Genomic DNA, 21306 nt, shown 5'->3' on the forward strand with positions numbered 1-21306 from the left:
ACATTTTTGAATGATTCGAGAGCCAACTGAGGTGAAATATTATATCTCTACTGTTGGTGATTTATGTAACAATTGGCTATCCATACTTAAAGGTCAAGTCCACCTCAGAAAAATGTTGATTTGAATCAATAGAGAAAAATCAGAGAAGCACAATGCTGAAAATTTCATCAAAATCGGATGTAAAATAAGAAAGTTATGACATTTCAAAGTTTCGCTTATTTTTAACAAAATAGTTATATGAACGAGCCAGTTACATCCAAATGAGAGAGTCGATGATGTCACTCACTCACTATTTCTTTTGTTTTTTATTGTTTGAATTATACAATATTTCAATTTTTACGAATTTGATGATTAGGACCTCCTTGCCTGAAGCACAAAATGTTAAAATAATGGAATTCCACGTGTTCAGGGAGGAATGAAACTTCATTATGAAACTTCATTTCACATGACAATGACGAGAAAATCAAAATATTTCATATTTCATATAATAAAATACAAAAGAAATAGTGAGTGAGTGATGTCATCAGTTCTCTCATTTGCATACAGACCGAGATGTGCATATAACTGTTTTGTGAAATGAAGCGAAACTTTAAAATGCCATAACTTTCTTATTTTACATCCGATTTTGATGAAATTTTCAGTGTTATGCTTGTTGGATTTTTCTCTTTTTATTCAAATCAACTTTTTGTTGGGGTGGAATTGTCCTTTAAACCACAACTTTAAACCTGGGTTTATTAAAGTTCAGAATACGGGCCATTGACTTTATTCAATACAGTATTATTCTTTTTCGAGAGATCCAATGCAAAAATAAAGCGTGAATGTGTAATAGTTCAACATTAATTTGACTTAACTAAAAAAAAATGCATATGTAATAAACTTAAAAAGACTGGGAGCCCCCCCCCCCTCCCCCTTACATCCAAACACACAAACAATGTTAAAACACCAACACAACAGATTGAAGAATGAAAACACAATCAACAAGCAAAGCATGTGTGATTGACCACGTTGAATATCGTTTTGGTTTTATTACACACTCTTAAAACAGTTGGGCAAAAAATTCCCAACTTTTAGCCAACCCTGGGCAACATACTCTCCACACAACTATTGGTTAAAATCTACCCAAATCGGGCAATAAAATCTAAGAAATGGGTTATAAATTTGCTCAATTGGATAATAAGTACCCAGAATAAAAATTATGTTTACCAACATACATTACCTCAGACAGTGGACAGTATGTTGCCCATGTGCAGGCGCTTATGTCATCTCATTTTTCATTAGTAGGTAATACTTTCGGGGTTGTCAATGTTCGTAGCATTCACAAGCACAAGATGCGCTTGGGAAAAGAAACGGCACACTTTCCCCGAGGGAAAACAAAAGACGTGATATCGACAACATAATCCCAGATTTATTACGTTTATGTTACTTGTGCAAATATTTTGATCCGTCTCTTTATATACTGCGATTCTTATTTGAGCGCAGAAAGGATTTAAAGATGTACTCTGGCCCCAAATGAACAATGAAATTACAGATTCTAAAATAGCTGATATATCGAAATCGGTTAACAAAATAATTGAATTTCAAAGTCGTGCTCTATTTCAGTGAATGAGTGAGCTTGTGATGTAAAACCGCTTCCTTCCATTTTATTTGTTTCATTTCATGAAATCTTTACATTTACGATTTTTTTTCATTCTTGTGTATTGAACACTGTCTGTATTCTATGTTTTGCAACGGTGATGAGCTCACGCTGGTATGCGCTTTATTTCTTAAAACAAAAAAGAGTTATTTTCAGAAAGGGACAGAAATGAACGGAATATTATTGTCAAATGATAAAGTAATAAAAAAATACGAGAATATTCCCTCCATGAGTTCTGATAGCCTAATTTTTATTTTCTGGTTATTTTTTTAAGAAAAGGAAATGAATTCCGTAAAAGACGAAAGACATTTTGCTTCCCACCCCACGAGTATAGTGCATCCCTGGATGACCACACCTTAAAGGACAAGTCCATCCCAACAAAAACTTGATTTGAATAAAAAGAGAAAAATTCAACATAACACTGAAAATTTCATCAAAATCGGATGTAATATAAGAAAGTTATGATATTTAAAATTCTCGCTTCATTTCACAAAACAGTTATATGCAGATCTCGGTCTGTATGCAAATGAGGGAACTGATGTCATCACTAACTCACCATTTCTTTTGTATTTTATTACATGAAATATGAAATATTTTGATTTTCTTGTCATTGTCATGTGAAATGAAGTTTTATTCCTCCCTGAATACGTGGAGTTCCATTATTTTAACATTTTGTTGTTCAGGCATGGAGGTCATAATCATCAAATTCGTAAAATTGAAATAATGAAATAATTCAAACAATAAAAAACAAAAGAAATAGTGAGTGACATCATCGACTCTCTCATTTGGATGTAACTGGCTCGTTCATATAACTATTTGGTTAAGAATAAGCGAAACTTTGAAATATCATAACTATATTATTTTGCATCCGATTTTGATGAAATTTTCAGCATTGTACTTGTCTGATTTTTCTGAGGAGGTTTTGACCTTTAACATCATAATCCCTATCAGCTGGTGCGATGAGAAACTTTTACAATTTAGTTGCTCTTTATCCGACTTCGATGATCATAGTGTTGACAATGTTATGAATCTTCGATGTCGCTATATTTCGTCAACAGAAATAGTGATTTTACCTGTCTGGGAAGCCGGGAAACCCCTTTAAATCTCTTATTTTTTGTTTAAGATTGAAGCAATAAACCACATGATAGGACCACAGGGGTCGCACGAATTCACCATAATAAATCACTTAAGTGCTTGATGCTTGAACTTGTGTTTTGAGGGAAGGGCTCAAGAAGAAAACATACATGTGACACCCAGGCCCAGCTGCTCAAAAGTTATGATTTACGGGGAGGGGAGTGATGGTGTTAATTGCGGTGATTGTAGCAGTGGAGATTAGCATGGTGATGGTGATGATGCTGGTGATGATGATGATGGTGATGATGATGATGATGATGTTGATGATAGTGATGATGATGATGATGATGATGGTGGTGGTGATGATGATGATGATGGCGATGATGATGATGATGATGATGATGATGATGATGATGGTGATGATGATGATTATGGTGATGATGATTGTGATGGTGATGATGATGGTGATGATGATTATGATGATGATTGTGATGGTGATGATGATGACGATGATGATGATGATAGTGATGATGATGATGATGATGATGATGGTGATGATGATGATGATGATGATGATGATGGTGATGATGATGATGATGATGATGACGATGGTGATGATGATGACGATGATGGTGATGATAATGATGATGATGATGACGATGATGATGGTGATGATAATGATGATGATTGGGATGAAGCAACCTCGTTGAAATGATAACTCAAGAGACAATCATGTACATTTACTATGTACACATGAGTATTTATTCAGGTTCTTCAAAACTTCACAAAGTTCCAAGTTACAATGTTTGATAAGAGAGTGACTGTATGTATACTCAATGAATAGGCGTCCTGTTGATGGTGGAGGACTAACTAACTATTCTCCCATCTCCCCCAGTTTCAAATGAATCTCTTGTCACTTCTAGCAAACAAAATATAACATTTATATAAGGTGAAAGCCCTCCCCTTGGAAACTAGAATTGCCCAATCGAATATTTACATCTCAGAAAGTTTTAAGCACCCCAACCCAATGATGCTGACAGGACTTTCTTCCCCTAAAAGCAGCTGACCATTAAACAACATGGTTACATGGATGAGATGGGAACGTGTGCAACATGGATGAGCCATGGTCAGAAACTGGTCAGAACATAACATGAAATATCATCATGGACTCATAATTGTGACAGGTAGGATTGACCTGGGACCTGTCCAGTTGAAAACAACAGGTGTCATGTGCTACTACCCAAATCACATGTGAAAATTAATAACCCCTCATAACACAGGTGACACACATTGTCACAATGATGATGATGACGACAACGATGACGACGACGATGATGATGATGATGATGACGACGATACTGATGATGATTGATGATGATGACGATGATGATGATGATGGTAATTAAGATGGTGGTAGTGTTGTACGTTATGGGGGCCTGTTCTATGTTGTATTATAAATCATATCAATCGGTCTATGATGGTGATCCTACGTCCAATGATAAAATCCCTCTTCTCTACATGCCCCTTCTCATAAAATTCAAATCCTGATCTCAGAATTAACGTGAGTCCGATTGCAACTCATTTTGCTACGGGCAATGACGGCGGAATGACGGATTCATGGTCTTACTGCACGTATTTTGTCTGAGAGTTTAAGGATTAAGTCTAATCCGCTGAATAAGCAATATGATTTTAAAAGGCTGATGGTCTGCCTCACATTAAAAAACTCAATAATCAGGTTCGTACCAAGCTAAAGTTTGAATGAATTTATACCTTTTATTTCGTTCACGAGTTAATCTAGCGGTCACTGCTTCCGAAAATATACCCTCCACCATTTCCGTTAGACGCACTCTCGATTTGCAACACCTTTCCGATAAAGTTGTATGACCCTATTGGCAAAGCAATATATATAATTATATTGAATACTTCGGTATTATCATGGACTGGTATTATTGACCAGTACCATTGTCTATCATCTTTCATGGCCATATCGCGGATAATATAGCGCTTCATCCTTCATCTATATAGAGCCAAGGCAGTATTCAAAACTCCCAAACTATACTTGATAAAGTGAGTGTACTGTTTATGCACCTTGTGACCACTCTTATTTTTGTACTCTTGTGAGCCAGAATTTGATCTGCGACTTATGAAAACAGGCTTGTTTTTTCCGCTTTTCCGCTTTTTTACTTTGCGTTTCTGATTCATAATTAGGCAGAATTAGACTTATATCCATGCGCCGTTGGATTTTGTAACTGTCCTGACTTATATAAAGTTGTGCATTTTTGTCTTTCTTAATAAGTTTTTTGTTGGCGCACTTTGGGTGAACGTTTTGAATAGGAGCTGGCGACTTTTGTCAATGATTGATTAATGTCTTTGGTTCCTTAATAGGAGGTATATTTATATCTAATGTATTAAAGGTAGGGGTTTCATGCTATTGGTGAAGAAGATTTATCTTCGTCTATGTTTCTGTTCTTGTCTACAGATGTTCGTTTGTCCTCTGGTCAGTCACAACATGCCAAATATTTGTTGGATTTGAACGATCGTCCTTTTAATCAGTCACAACAAAGAAACGTCACCTTTTAACCAATCCGAATCCAAGGACTTTCTAGCCAATCAAAAGATAGATACGCCATCCTCCAGCCAATTGGATTCATTACAAGTCATCTCAAAGCCAGTCAACTTGGAGGGACACCACCTTCTGACCAATCAGAGTACAGGAAACCAGTTGACTGACCAATCAGAAGAAGGGAACAATAATTTGTAATAAATAAAATGGAGGAATCAGATGAACTGAAGAAGAATGGAGACATTGAGCTTTCCAGTCAGCCAAACGTAAGTCATTCATCATTAGTAGTTCCAATTTGTCTGGTCTATCTTTTAAGAAGATAGAAATAAACTACGAACATAATGAAAAATAGCACATTGTTTAAGCCTGTCAAAGATAATAAGTTGTTTACCTTTCTGTGTAATTATTTTAACTTTAAAAACAACTTGTGTAAGAAGTTTCAAACAGTTGTTTAAAAAGTTGAAACAGTTGTTTAGAAAGTTGAAACAGTTGTTTAAAAAGTTTAAACAATTGTTTAAAAAGTTTAAACAGTTGTTTAAAAAGTTTAAACAGGTTAAACAGTAGTTGTTAGAGTGACGGGCTTATGCACTGTGTTAAAAATTTTAACAACGTCTTTACAGTGTATATAGGGGAAAAAACAGTTGTGTACGGATGGGGGTGGTGCGGCTTGGATAGATTCAAAAGTGTCACGATTAAGAATGAGGGAAACAAGAAGAAAACAAAAAAAAGGGTAAAATAAAAGGGTAAAATATGAAAATAATGTTTTTTGTGAATATTAAAGGGGAATGATACCCTTGGAACAAGTAGGCTTGTGTCAAAACAGAAAAATCAAAGAATAAGAACAAAGAAAGTTTGAGAAAAATCGGACAAATAATGAGAAAGTTATGAGCATTTGAATATTGCAATCACTAATGCTATAAAGATCCTCCCATTGACACTGCGACAAGGATGTGTTATGTCACATGTGAACAACTTTCCCTTTGATGGACTATAAAATACCTTCAAAATGTCTCTTTTTGCTTTTTCTTTATGGTGATAGAAACTCTTTATTCATAATGTATTCTTTAAAAATCTGTATTACATACCCTCTTATAGAAAGAATATATACTCTACTGATAGATGTGAAAAAAAGAGGCAGTTTAAGTGAAATATATACTAAAGTAATGGGGAGAGTTGTTCACAAGTGAAATCACACATCTTTGTCGCATTGCTAATTTGAGGATCTCCATGGCATTAGTGATCGCAAAATTCAAATACTCATAACTGCTTTATTATTTGTCTGACTTTTCTCATACTTTCATTAATCTGTTTCTTTTATTTTTCTATTTTCACACAAGCTATCTTGTTTCAAAGGTTTCATTTTCCTTCAAGTCATTGCAATCCCAAAATTAAATTTTCGTATAAAAAAAATCACAATTTTAGCATATACGCAGCTTTTAAAAAATTCACCTCCCCCGCCCATCTCTTCCCCTTCAAAATTGTAGACTCATTAGGCCATAGGATAGTCATCAGTATCTGGTCGGCCTACTGAAATTAATTTCTGAGAATGGTTTTGCCCCGCTGGTTTTTCTTGTATCCTACAGAATTCTATGCCATCCTCTTAAAATAACATATTGCAAAATCTTAATAGCTATGGTTTATTATCAATAGCCACCTTTGAAAATCGAAAGCTAACACTGCTTTTCTCGTTTCTCGTCTGAATCATTATACAGTCTACCAAAAAATGTCCTCTCTTTTTTTGACAAATTGCTTTATAATTTTATTAGTCAAATAAGGGTCAAAAACCTGGATTTGAACAACTATTGGCCGGCATTCTAACCATTCAATTGTGTTTTGTTCGACAGTTGGTGACAAGTTTTTCCCAATCCGGATAAGCAAAAATCTCTGACCAACTGACTGGTCAAAACCTGATTTTTTGACAAATTGCTTTATAATTTTATTAGTCAAATAAGGGTCAATAACTGCATTTGAACAACTATTAGCTCACATTCTAACCATCCAATGGTGTTTTTTTTCGACAGTTGGTCACAAGTTTTTCCCAATCCGGACAAGCAAAATTCTTTGTCCAACTGACTGGTCAAACCTGAATTTTTGACCAACAATTTTTGTAAGTGTATCTTCCATGATTATTATCAAATATCCTTATTTCACCATTAATCTGAGTTGTTGACTTTAATGAGGTGTTGCAGGTTTGTCTTTTTCTATTCCTTAAAGATAAATTCCAGTTTTGGTAACGATCTCAAAATGACTTTTGACAGAATCTAATGACCACCCAAGTGTCTGTTTGTATGAATAAAAAATATGTGCCAAAGGATTCTGGGAGAAATTGTGTAATTGCTGAGAAATAAGCAAAATAAGCGCGGATTCGGTCACTTCCGTCGGGTCTTTATTCCAGCAATAATAATACACTGTCCCATGTGTGCCTATATGTGTTGGTGATCTTCAGTGTAAACGTTTTTCAGTGTAGATTTCAAGATTTCACAAAGTTCAGTTAAATGTAATTGTACCAGATCTAGATCCTCGATGATATACTGACAATTAAGCCTTGTTTTACAGACTTTCTCATGAAATCAATGTTTACTGAAACTACTGGAATTTCTCTTTAAACTAATTACAGAGTCACAAACATGCAGAGGGTACGGAGGAGAAAGATGTTGCCATGGCAACGCAGAATGGCCACCACGGCAACGAAGACGTGGAGACAGGTTTGATGGAGAACGGAGGCGGTCCTTCCCCCGCCCTCACGAGCAGAAAGCAGCCGAGATCCTCCGTAATCTAAGAGGGGAGCTCAGCTATGGGATAGACGATGTCCCTGCCTGGTATACCGCCATATTGCTTGGTTTTCAGGTAAGCATTTAAAGTAAGAATAAAATGACAATATTGACTTGCGCCCTCATATGTTGAATTTGACAAAAATTGGTGCTAGGATGTTGACTGAATCACTTACGTACCTGGATTACCAAAAAAAAAAAAAAAAACACTACTCACCAGCATTCCCGGAACCACCCCCCCCCCCCCAAATAATAATAATAACAATGGTAAATAGATAGATAAATGAATAAATAAATAAATGAATGAATGAATGAATAAATAAATAAAAACAAAAAAAGTCTGACTAGCGAGCTAAAAAAAGTTTAACTGCTTCTGCCATGCTATAAGAACTTTTCCGTCTAGGTTTTTCTTATAACTAAACAGAAATAAGGTTAACAACACTGACAGGGGGACATCCCCCCTCCCCTTGCTCCATAATCCTAAGGTACGCTGCTGGACCCATTTATCTTTATCATTGTGTAGAGTTCAATGAAATAAGAAAATGAGATGTATAAATATGTTTCGAAAATCGTTGGGCAATTCAAACTATGTCGTAATTCTTCACATCTATTGATTCGAACTCAATCATATCAATATTACTTTTGCATTATCCAGCATTACCTAACGATGGTTGGGGCTACGGTCGCTGTCCCACTGTTTCTGAAATCAGCATTGTGCATCGCTGAAGATTACGTCACTGTAGCCGAGCTCATTGCCACAATCTTCTTCGTCTCTGGCATAGCAACACTACTTCAGACCACGTTCGGCAGTCGGTGGGTATATATCAAAGATCAGGATCTAAATTGGGCTTTCATCTCTATGGATGATACTAAAGTTATAATATGGATCTGAACAGGCGCAACGAATCGTACGTTCATAACAAAGACATATTAAAAGTAAAGGAAACGAAGAAAGAACAATAAGAGGAATGTCCAGGGAGGCATGAAACTAGAAGTTGGATAGGTTACTATTTGTTTAAGATGTTATACAACGTTGTGGCTATATGAACCTTGCAGTATTTGTTTAATCGTTTAAACAATCATGTTTAATTTATTGAAGATTAGATATTGAAAGTTAAATGCTTTGTTGCTTAAAATTTAAACACTTGTTTAAACTGTTTAAACAGTCGCTGTAAGGTTCATATAGCAAACAGCGTTGTAAATTTTTTTTTACCGTGTACCGTTAGTGCAGAGTCAAAGTCGATGTAATGTCATTTTCAGAGAAATAAGCAGTACTCCAACACATACTTCAGTTCTATATCCATCTGTGTAAAACACCCCCGTGTAAATAATTTCACAAACGTATTTAAAAAACGTAAGTATGTAATTCTGATCATTACCATGTTTTTACCATATAGATTACCAATCGTACAAGGTGGAACATTCTCCTTCTTGGCACCAACGTTTGCCATCCTGAGTGTGAAAGGTCCCTGTCCGCCTCCTCTCTCTGGTAAGATTTCATATTAGACATCAAAACCTTCGTTCAGACAGAGTGTAAAATCCGGATACCGAAGATGAAACGCCGATTTTGATATTTACCCACTACTGGATCTTATTTCCTTGGGCAGAGAGTTTACCCCCCCCCGGGGGGGGGGGGGTAAACTCTCTGCCCAAGGAAAGTGGGCCGGCCGGCCCCCACTACCACCTTGGATATGTTGGAACATAAAACTTGTACAAAATTCGTAACCTGTGGTTAGAAGCAATGATATTTTTAAAAAATCAAAAGAACGTGTATTGATATTCTGTGCTCCCACGATTGGGAAACTCTGAACCAACCCTACTTGTGGACCCTTAAATTTAAAAACTCAGTACGGCCGGAGGCTCAGATTCAAACAAACATTGATGAAACAAGAAAGAAGAACGTATCACGTTTTCCGCTGAAAGAACTCAGAGGCAAAATTGCTTACAATAGCCGTTGTTACAAATTCCTATTTTTGCAACGGAACTAATTCTCTTTTTCTGTTCTTATTTTAAGTAAACGCCTCGGCAGAAGAGGTAGCGAACCAAACAGAGGTGTTTCAGAGTAGGATAAGAGAGATACAGGGTGACATCATGGTAGCATCTCTCTTTCAGGTATTTTCTTTTGTAATAATTATTGTTTCGTCATTTAACAAGTGCCATAGAAATTACAAAATCAAATCCGAATAAAAATGATGTGGCATCATTGTTTTATCACCATGTTAGGTACTTCCTCCTTCAACATTTTTATACCACCACGCTCAACAATATATCTTTCTCGCTCAATCCCCCCCTCTCTCTCTTTGTTGTATGATGGTATGGCCTTCCTTGCATTTTCCTCTTTTAATGTGATCAGTATTATAGAGGGCAAAACAATTCACAAAATGTCTCCAATTGCTGAATATTTTTACTTCTAACAAAGTTATTATTATTGATAGTGTGTGTCTTTTTGAAATATCGGTTGATAGTATCATGTTCCCCGATGCCCGAGAGTAAACAAATAGAGAGATTCTGATTGAGATTGTAATATTCGTTCGTAGAGAATAGTTCAGTCTCATATATTATATATATTCACCTCTCCCCGCCCAGGTGAAGTAAATGGGTATGTCCCACCAAGTTGGAAGACTTCATGAACACTTGCTTTTAAAATTCCTAAAGCAGCACTTAGAAACATTAGAAGACAGTCCAGAAGAATGATGAGTATATTCTGCTCTCAGATAACGTGTTATACACAGGAACGGCACATCTATAAAGCACATATACATGTATTTGAGAAACGTTTGCAATAATCGGTATGATTTATAGGTATTGTATGACTATCATAATTATCATAAAAACAAATTTTCAATCAATTATTTACCTCTATCATTATCAACAGGTGGTGATAGGGTTTACAGGAACCATCGGCATCATGCTTCGTTTTATAGGCCCCCTCTCTATCACCCCTACCATATGTCTGATAGGACTCGCCCTCTTCAAGGAGGCAGCAGACTTTGCATCGGGCCATTGGGGTATTGCTTTCATGTAAGTTGATCACATCTGCGCAAAAGTGTCTCAGAAACGATGTTTTTGTTGTGGGTGTTTTTGTCAGGGGCGGGGTGTGTGGCAGGGGGCTCAATGAATGGAACCATGTAGAGCTATATTTTGCCAGCCGAACTTTAAAGGTCAAGTCCACCTCAGTAAAAATGTTGATTTGCATCAATAGAGAAAAATCAGACACGCACAATGCTGAAAATTTCATCAAAATCGGATGTAAAATAAGAAAGTTATGACATTTCAAAGTTTCGCTTATTTTTAACAAAATATTTATATGAACGAGCCAGTTACATCCAAATGAGACAGTCGATGATGTCACTCACTCACTATTTCTTTTGTTTTTTATTGTTTGAATTATACAATATTTCAATTTTTACGAATTTGACGATTAGGCCCTCCTTGCCTGAAGCACAAAATGTTAAAATAATGGAATTCCACGTGTTCAGGGAGGAATGAAACTTCATTTCTCATGACAATGACGAGAAAATAAAAATATTTCATATTTCATATAATAAAATACAAAAGAAATAGTGAGTGAGTGATGTCATCAGTTCCTCATTTGCATACCGACTGAGATGTGCATATAACCGTTTTGTGAAATGAAGCGAAGCTTTAAAATGCCATAACTTTCTTATTTTACATCCGATTTTGATGAAATTTTCAGTGTTATGCTTGTTGAATTTTTCTCTTCTTATTCAGATAAAGTTTTTGTTGGGGTGACTTGTCCTTTAACGAGAAGGTCACCAAGATGAGAAGATGGTGTTGATAAAAGCAGAAAATAACTTTAGAAAAATATTGGTGACGTTTTGATCAAAATCCATTAAAGAATAAAGGCGTTATGAATATTTGAATTTCAAAATTTGTGACCTCATATTCAAGCAGTTTCCCATCAGGCTTGCCATATATCATGTAACTGAGGTGTCTGATCATAATATCCTCCGCAGAAATGAAATCAATTTCAAATTTAGGAGAAAATTGCGTGTTGGGGAATCTATTTTTATAACATAACATCGGAGCTGTTCATGTGTGATGTCAATCAAATCAAAAGTTGAAGCTTTATAACTCCGGTTATTATTTAACGGATTTTCGTCGAATCTTCAACAGTACTTTTCTATATTTTTTATGCTTCTATTAAAACCAACTTGCTATCAGGTTGCACACTTCTTACTGTTTAAGGAATTTAAATTGAGCCGTGTATTTTATCAAACAAGATTTTGTATTAAAAAAAGTTGCCTGGTTAGAAATAGATTCGAATTCAGATTTTGCGATCTAACTTTACTCCACGTTGAGAATAATGTGAGTGAAATCGGACGAATAAAATACTGAAAGGTTATTGAAGTTGGATATGCATTATTTAATGCAACGATTCTATGCAGGTCTTCACAAATATGCAGTGACCGGGCTGATGATGTCATCTTTCCATTTTTATTGAGTTTATTGTATTAAGTCATGACTATCCAATTTTATATTTCAAGTATTAGAAAAGGAGATTCATTGGATAAGCTCAGTACTGATGAAAGTTGGCTTTTGACAAGGGAAACATGCTTTATCGCCAAATATTGCAATGAATGAAATTCAATCTTCTTCTCCATTAGGACGATGGCGTTGATGACGATATTTTCGCAGTACATCGCACGATTTGGAGTTCCATTCTTCCGTTACACTAAAGAAAAGAAATGCCACCCCAAGAACGTCTTCATCTTTAAACTGTTCCCGGTGAGTATATAGTCAGTCAATCAGTCCATCAAGTCAAACAGTCAATGAATCAATCAATAATCAACTAACCAACCAAACCAATCAACCAACCAATCAAATCAACCAATCGACCATCGATCGATCAATCAATCAATCGATCAATCAACCAACTAATTGATCAATCACCCCCAAAAGTCAATCAACCAACCAACCAATCGATCAATCAATCAATCAATCAATCAACCAATCGATCAATCAATCAATCAATCAACCAACCAACTAATCAATCAATCACCCAACCTATCATAATCAACCAACCAATTAATCAATCAACTAACCAATCAACCAACCAATAACCAACCGAAAAAGCAAGGAATCAACGATTCAGTCAAATCAATAAATCCCCCGATCAGTCAGTCTTCAGTCAATCAGTCATTCATTCAAACCTGCAATCAAACGTCACCTTTTCACCCCAGCAATCAGAAGCACATAGTTGTGACTTAAAATTTGATCTTCTGACTGTGTTTCATTGAAGGTTGATGTGAAGAAAAGTTTATTTGAATAGAAAGAGAAAAATCCAACACTAAAAATTTCATCAAAATCGGATGTGAAATTTAAAAAAATTGCCATTTTTAAGTTTCGCTTAATTTTACAAAACAGTTAAATGCATATCCAGGTCGGTATGCAAATGAGGGGACCGATGAAGTCACTCACTCACTATTTATTTTGTATTTTATGCTCTGAAATATGAAATATTCTAATTTCTCCTCATTGTCCTGTGAAACAAAGTTTTATTCCTCTCCGAATATGTAGAATAACCATCGTCTGAACATGTTATGGTTCAGTCAAGATGGTCCTTATTGTCAAATTGGTGAAATTGAGATATTATCTGTTTCAAACAATGCAAAAGAAGAAATAGTGAGTGAGGAACATCATTTGACCTCTCTCACTTGCACACCACTGAATTGTGCATACTGTTTTGCGAAAAATAAGCGAAATTTTGAAATGTCATAATAACTATCGTATTTAACACGATTTTGATGGTATTGTGAGCGTTATGCTTGTTGATTTTTATCTGTTGATGCTAATCAACATTTTTCTGGGGTGGACTTGTCCTTTAATTTGTCTGTTACAGCACCTTCATGTTGTAACCGGCTAGTCAACACGAAATTCTTTTTAAAAGGGTTTTTATATAGAAGGTCTCTTGTTTATAATTATAAACATATAAAACGATGCATATGTCACCATTTACTATAAGAAAAAGAATTAAATTTAGATACGTTGCATGTATAACCGTCTTATCCAACGTCCGATTCGATTAAATTTAGTGTAATGTTCCATTTTATCAATCCAAACTTTGGTATATATATAACAGGACCTTTACGGTGGGGAAAATTGGAAATGCTAAAAATGCACAGAATACATTATCATAAAAGGTGTATATAAATATCAAGTTTGCTTATATGCGGGTATCAGTTGTATGATTGATTACCTCTGATCACAAGTAAGGAGGGTATTTGGGCATCCTATTTCCTCAACATATCCTGTTTGTATGGCATGTTAGGAAAGTGAAATACAATTCGACACTAAGAAGTCGGGTTAGAGTCAACGACCTCAGTTAAAATTGGTCGTAAGTTACGAGCGGCTTTACGAATGAATGGTGATCATTTCTTGTCGTAAATGATACACACCAGATTTCAATTGGTGTTGATGTAGTTCATAAAAAAAGGATCACCAGTCAGTCGTAAAGTCGATCGTAACTGACGAACAGTTTTATAAAACTTTTTATCCATCCGATAAATCGTGCAATTCTGATACTCCGTTATATAAGATATTTATAAGTTGTCCGAATGAAGTTACCTTCCAATATGATTGAGGATAATGCGTGTGATTGATCTACCTATAATAATTCGATTCCTTGGGTGCATAAAAGGGATTGATTTGATTTTAAGACCAGGTCGAGGTATGATGATTCTATCAGTATGACCGGGGGAGGCACTTGCATGGGGGTTATGGTTAGGGCCGTGCTAAACCCACTGAGGTAGGTAAAGGTAAATCAATATCGCTGTACCTGTTCAGGGGTTCAATTCAAAGAATATTTGCCAAGGGTATCGTTTTGCTTCCAATATTGTCAAGGGTGGGGTACCACACACCAACACTTGTTAAGGGGTGCATTTTCAGAATATGGAAAATACGTGTTTAGGGTGCTTTTCGAGACCCCATGGTCACGCATGGTATCCACTTTTCAATGGAAGTGGCACCCCGGGAGTTTGACAAAATTGCCAAGAAGGACATCGAAGTAAAAGAGAATAAGCGGAATAGTGTGGTCTTCCGCCATCTACGGTGCAGTTCCAGCTATCTCAGAAGCTGAAACTTATTTTCTAATTTCATCTGGAACGAATTTTGACGTTGTAGATCAGACTGGTGCGATTTTATACATCGATCGTGCCGATAAGGGTGGGGATGGGGTAGGTGGTGGAGGAGATTCTCCTTTCCCTCTTTTGCACAAGTGTGGATCCCTTTTTGTGAGTGATGCCACTGGTCAATAAGAATATATATGAACCGAATTTGTGGCAACCATCCATTAATTTTTCCAGAAACTTACATACGAGCAAAGAAAGTGAGCAAAAAATCTATACATTGGTCAATATTCGTTTAGAATTGGCATGTTTAAAGTCAAACCAACCCAATTGTCACCGATATTCAAAGAAAAAGTTTATGGTAGAAGAAGGGGGGGACATTGTATATCAGATACCAAAGCAAAGATGAGTGACGCCAAGGGGATCAAGAATCCCTAACCCTAAGAGCCCACTGTTGCACCCACAAATGTAATAACGCCCACAAATGTAATAACACTTTACCCACAAATGTAATAATTTTTGATCGCCCACAAATGTAATAATGACTTTACCCACAAATGTAATAAATTTGAAGGGATTTTTGGCGAATCCGTTCTAAACTAAAATCCTATAGTAATGCGTTCATATAGCACAAAAGTGCAAAGTCTTTTTTCAGACCGGGTTAATAAAACATCAAAGTACAAGTCCAAAGTCTTTCTTCCAGACCCGGTTGTTTCAAAAATTATAATATAAATCCAAAGTCTTTTTTCCAGACCCGGTTGTTTCAAAAATTATAGTAAAAGTCCAAAGTCTTTTTTCCAGACCCGGTTGTTTAAAAATTGTGATATAAGTCCAAAGTCTTTTTTTCCAGACCCGGTTGTTTCAAAAATTATAATATAAATCCAAAGTCTTTTTTCCAGACCCGGTTGTTTCAAAAATTATAATATAAATCCAAAGTCTTTTTTTCCAGACCCGGTTGTTTCAAAAATTATAATATAAATCCAAAGTCTTTTTTCCAGACCCGGTTGTTTCAAGAATTTTAATAAGTCCAAAGTCTTTTTCCTGACCCAGTTATTTCAAAATTTATAATATAAGTCCAAACTAAGATACGATAATGATATTCCTGTGGAAAAAATGGGAATCGAGCTTAGTCTTTTCTCCAGACCCAGTTAATTAAACTGGTGGAATTAATGTCTTTGTTGTTGTTTCAACTTATACGGTGTATATTGTGAATATATGCACTAGAATAAATTGAGAATCAAGCGTAGTCTTTTCTCCAGACCCGGTTACCTGTTATTTAAACATTATGAATAACAGTTTAAAAACAGTATAAAGACCCCATAATCTTATTAATGCTGGATATATAGCGTAGTCTTTCAGCCCGACCATTTTTTTTCTTAAAAAAAACGCTAATAGTAAGAATTAAAAAAAATCAAAGTTTAAGACCAAACAAACCTTCAACCTAAGAACCTGTTTTAAAAGAGGTTTAGAGTGTTGTCTTTATTCCAGACCTAAAACAGTTACGAAAACAAATCTTCTAACATAAGACCTTATATTCTTATTCTCGTGGAATAACACGAGTTTTAAAACGTACTCTTTCCTCCAGACCCGGCTATTAAAAAAAAGTAACTGAAAAACTTCGAATCTAAGACCAAATTTCCAAAGTTTCACCCAGTAAAAATATGTCTTTTTTTTTAATAATACTACTACCCCTACAAAACATTGTAATAACTCGTGGGTAAAGCAGACATCCTTTCTCCAGACTTGGTTACTATTTGAAAAATAAAATAGTTTTTAAAAATATTCTAAAACGAATACCCAATAATCTAATTACTGTAGAACAACATGAAGACCGATTGTCGAACATCGACTTTCCTCCAGACACAATTATTTCAGGAATAAAAAATCAATAAAACTCAACCCCCAACAACGTATCTAAGAACCAACAATCCTCCAAATTAAGACCATGCATGTAGAAAAGTACACGTTTAGAGCGTTGTCTTTATTCCAGACCCGGTGATTTTAAAATGATTTAAACAATCCTAAAAACAAAAGACTCATATTCTTATTCTTGTGGAATAACACGAGTATTATGCTTAGTCTTTCGTCTGGACCCGGTTATTTAAAAGATAAAGAAATATTGGAAAAAATGACAGCTGAGACCAATCTTCAAAATTAAACCCACTTTAAATGCTTGGGCTTAGAATGTTGTCTTTACCCCTCACCGACGTATATTATAACTTTTGAAACGACCGGGTCTGAAAAAAAAGACTTTGGACTTGCATTATAATTTGGAATTAACCGGGTCTGGAAAAAAGACTTTGGACGTATATTATAATTTTGAAACAACCGGGTCTGGTAAAAAGACTTTGGACGTATATTATAATTTTGAAAAACCGGGTCTGGAAAAAGACTTGGACTTGTACTGTAATATTTCATTAACCGGGTCTGGAAAAAAGACTTTGAACTTTTGTGCTATATGAACGCATTACTATAGGATATTAGTTTAGAACGAATTCGCCAAAATCACTTCAAATTTATTACATTTGTAGGTAAAGTCATTATTACATTTGTGGGTAAAGTGTTATTACATTTGTGGGCGTTATTACATTTGTGGGTAAAGTGTTATTACATTTGTGGGCGATCAAAAATTATTACATTTGTGGGTAAAGTGTTATTACATTTGTGGGCGTTATTACATTTGTGGGTAAAGTGTTATTACATTTGTGGGCGTTATTACATTTGTGGGCGATTATTACATTTGTGGGTGTAACACCCCCCAAAAAATAATAATAATGATAATAAAATAAATGAATAAATAAATAAATAAATGAATAAATGAATAAATAAATAAATAAATGAATAAATAAATAAATGAATAAATAAATAAATAAATAAATAAAATGAATGAATGAACAAACAAACAAACAAACAAATAAATAAATAAATAATAAATAAATAAATAAATAAATAAATAAATGAATGAATAAATGAATAAAAGAATAAATGAATGAATGAATAAATAAATGAATAAATAAAAAATATGTTATTTTTATTTTGATTTTTTTGCTGTGGGTCTTTGCCTAAATTTCGCCCCAGGACCGCCGGTAACGGCCCCTCCTCAACGATTCAGTTGGTGGAAAATTTCGTTTATTTTCCAAAGACATTGAGACCTCTCAATTTTTGGCTCATCTATATTCTTTTGATTGTCTACACAGGTTATTTTAGCCATCCTAATCTCATGGATCTTCTGTGCCATCCTGACGGCCACGGACGTCTTTCCGACCGAGAGCGATGACTACGGGTTCCAAGCCAGGACCGACACTCGACTTCAAGTTCTACAGGAGGCATCGTGGTTTCGAGTTCCATACCCCGGTATGGAAGCTTCTCGTATACTATGCTTAATCACATTACACATTTAAAAAAAATGACACGCTGTTTAAGCCTGTCACTCTAACAACAAGTTGTTTTAACTTTTTAAATAAATTGTTTAAAAATTTAAACAGTTGTTAAAAAAGTTTAAGCAGTTGTTTAAAAAATTGAAGAAAAGTTTTTAGAGTGACGGCAGTAAACAACGTACTTAAAATTTTAAACAGCGTTTTTACAGTGTACTACTTTTTTATGTTTCTAGATATATTTTTTATAGCAGCGTTCTATAGTATTCTAAAATTGTCTGCACTGATATACAATTTTTGTATTCTTACCCAACTCCAGTTATATTTTCTATATGTGCCTCCCCCAGCTTAACCCATCCCTCCATCTCTCTTTATCCCTCCCCCCTCCACATCTATCCCAACCTCATTCCCTCTCTCTCCTCAATAATGTTCTCATTTCTCTTTCCATTAGCGATTGCACAGACCAATGAATATTCATTTGTCATCATGTTGCTAAAAGCCATACTAGAAAAATAATGTCTAGGTTTGATGTTGTTTTGTCAAAATAGTGGAATGTCAGTGGTGGCGATGCTGATATTTTTAGAGTACTGAAAAGATACGGGAAAGAAGAGGGAATAGAAAAATGGGGGAAAGCCCCTCCCCCACTGAAGGTCATGAAATTTGATATGAAAGATTATTTTGTTTAATTATAACCGGATATTTAATCTCTCAGACCCCTGGATCCTTTCCTTCAGGTCAATGGGGTCTCCCAACCGTCACCGTCGCCGGAGTCTTCGGCATGCTCGCCGGTGTCATCGCCTCCATGGTCGAATCCGTGGGCGACTACTACGGCTGCGCACGTCTAGCTGGAGCCCCGCCCCCTCCCAACCATGCAGTGAATCGTGGGATAGGTATGGAAGGTATCGCCTGCATGATCGCGGGGGCGATCGGATCGGGGAACGGAACGACGTCATACAGTGAGAACATTGGTGCTATCGGAATTACAAAGGTAAATCTTGTATGATATTTTATTGATTTCGTGTCTCCCTCTTTCTTTTCTTTTCTTTTTTTTTTGCTTGTGTGTTAATATTATTAATCATCTTTTTTTTTCAATGTGTGTGTAATCCAATTTTCTAATGAATAAAGATTCAATAAAACAAAACTTTACATTTCATTTCTTGTATGTCATATATAATCTTTGCTATTGGCACAATTTCATTGAGGAACTCATTACCTAGAATACTTCAGTGAATTCCTTGATTTTGATTCATTGACTGAGAAGCACCAGTTTGTCGTTTTTGCTATGGTAACAGTCAGAGACTGATAACTTTTTTAGGAAATGGCGCCATTTTAAAGTTCGTGTACCAGTCATATACAATCATGATGAAGAGGAATCAAAATCTGATTGCCGGCGATAAACTTCTCGGATCGTCCAATTTTCATCCAGTATGAGAATTGCTTCAAGGTGATGCAGATAAACGAGAAGTTGTTCTTGTTCCCAAAGAATCCTCCATACACTGTATCCCCGGAATTAAACAGCAATACTCTTACTTAAATCTGTGCGAAGAAATTAAGAAAAGATATGGAGCAATAATTTGTATTACAGAAAATGTATATGCCAGAAAACTCTGAACAGAATATGGAAACTTTGCAACATTTGAAATCGACATGAAGAAAAAAGTATGAGAAATCTTGACTTTACTCTTTTACCTTTATTTCGCCTTCGCACATGATATGCTTTTATCTTGTTCTAATGTCAAATATTGGATTCTCTACAGGTTGGCAGTCGACGTGTGATTCAATATGGAGCGATCATCATGCTTGTTCTTGGAACATTTACAAAGTTTAGCGCCATCTTCGTTATGATACCTGACCCGATAGTGGGTGGCATGTTTTGTATCATGTTTGGTAAGTAAGAACATTCTATCTCCGGGATAATTCATTTCTTATTTAGTGTATCCCGTTTAAGTTACACTACAGTTACACTATACAGTAAACTCAATTAAGAGAGTCGAATTACAAAATCTTTATATGAGATTAAGGTCCTCTCCTAGGTCCCCGGTTGCTTGCTTTCAAGCATTCATGCTTTCTTAGCAATCAGGTAAAAAAATAGGGCCTCAATTGAAGATCCATAATGCATCATCCTCCTCTATACTATTTGCTCCACTAAATAAACATGTTGGCTATTTAACAGTGATACCATCAATACAGGCATTACTAGAAAAAAAAATCACTAAATATTTTCAAGAACCGATTTGTTGTTGTCATTAAATAATTATTTTCAAAAGTCAGGGTGAAGGATTCTCCTCCGTGTGGTTGAGGTACGGTATAAGACCGTCAAATATAAAAAAATAAAATGTTATATAAATACACTATTTACCTGGTAACCATGGTTATTTCTACAAACTTTTAGGAATGGTGGCAGCGGTGGATTGTCCAACTTACAGTTCGTTGACCTCAACTCATCTCGAAACCTATTCATTCTCGGATTCTCTCTCTTCATGGGTTTGTGTATTCCAAACTGGATGAAATCGGGAAACAATGACCAGTACATTAAGACTGGTAAGATTTTGTTTTTTTCGTTTGTAAGATTTAAATCATAACCTCATTTTCGAAATTTTGTGCAGATTTTTTTGTTGCTGTGGAAGGGGATATGAAGAGGAATCGTAAACCGAGCTTGGTCATCGTTTTTTGTGAGAGTCATATTTGCTGTTATAAATCGAGGTTTTCCTTGAGCAGTTTTCCTTGGGAAGGCGTAGGTTATTTACTTTTTAAAGTCACGAAGAGGAATCCTCAAAAGCTGTCTTGTTCTTTCGTCCTGTAT

At 35.5% G+C, this 21306-nt stretch overlaps 1 pseudogene; it reads left to right on the top strand.

Annotated features, from left to right (window-relative positions):
- The window catches only part of LOC121426303, a 46079-nt pseudogene that overhangs the window by 15357 nt on the left and 9416 nt on the right, over positions 1-21306 (top strand).

The sequence above is a fragment of the Lytechinus variegatus genome, chromosome 13 (genome assembly GCF_018143015.1).
Source record: "Lytechinus variegatus isolate NC3 chromosome 13, Lvar_3.0, whole genome shotgun sequence".
NCBI lineage: Eukaryota > Metazoa > Echinodermata > Echinoidea > Temnopleuroida > Toxopneustidae > Lytechinus > Lytechinus variegatus.